The following is a 748-nucleotide window of genomic DNA, read 5'->3' on the forward strand; positions in this document are numbered from 1 at the left end:
TGGAGAGATGGACCTGAAAACCAGTTAGAAAAAGTGGACTGGACCCTGGAAAGTCCTTCTAGCCACCTGTCAGCTGTCAAGTTAGCCAGACTCAAAACTTGGACACAACGGAACTCTCATAAGACATTATTCCTTTTAATGGGATGAAAACATATGGGTCTATTTAGCTTAGAGTGTAATAAATATATCTGATTTGTTTTTCCATTCAGGAGGCCATCCAGAAGCATCTGCAAAGATTACTGAGGACTTGGACAAGAAATGATCCCAAGCCCAGCAGCCAAGGTAGAAGGAGTCCCCACCTGGATTCACTACAGTAGACCAAAGAAAGCCCCGTGTCTGTGAGAAGCTGAAACTGACCCTACCAACGCTTACTAGGTAACATTGAGATGTACAACGTGCCCTGCTTCAGCCACAAACTGGGAGCTGACTGATCTATTCATGGCCAAAGCATGAGGATGTCTGCCGTGGGGCTTATTTTAATTAGACTTTGGGGTGTGGGAAAGGGAGAAATCTGAGTAATATATACACCCACACCACCAAGGTGGGCCAAACAGTAACCACAATACTTTTCGTTGTTGTTGTTGTTGTTGTTGTTGTTGTTGTTAAGTACCATCGAGTCGATTCTGAAAAACCCTGTATAGCGACCCTGTATAGGGTTTCTTGATGCCACGTTTTTGTGGCATCAGGATTGGAGGAAGACTCATTAACAACCTGCGATATGCAGATGATACAACCTTGATCGCTGAAA

The sequence above is a fragment of the Chrysochloris asiatica genome, unplaced genomic scaffold (assembly GCF_000296735.1).
Source record: "Chrysochloris asiatica unplaced genomic scaffold, ChrAsi1.0 scaffold00735, whole genome shotgun sequence".
NCBI classification, from domain to species: Eukaryota; Metazoa; Chordata; class Mammalia; order Afrosoricida; family Chrysochloridae; genus Chrysochloris; species Chrysochloris asiatica.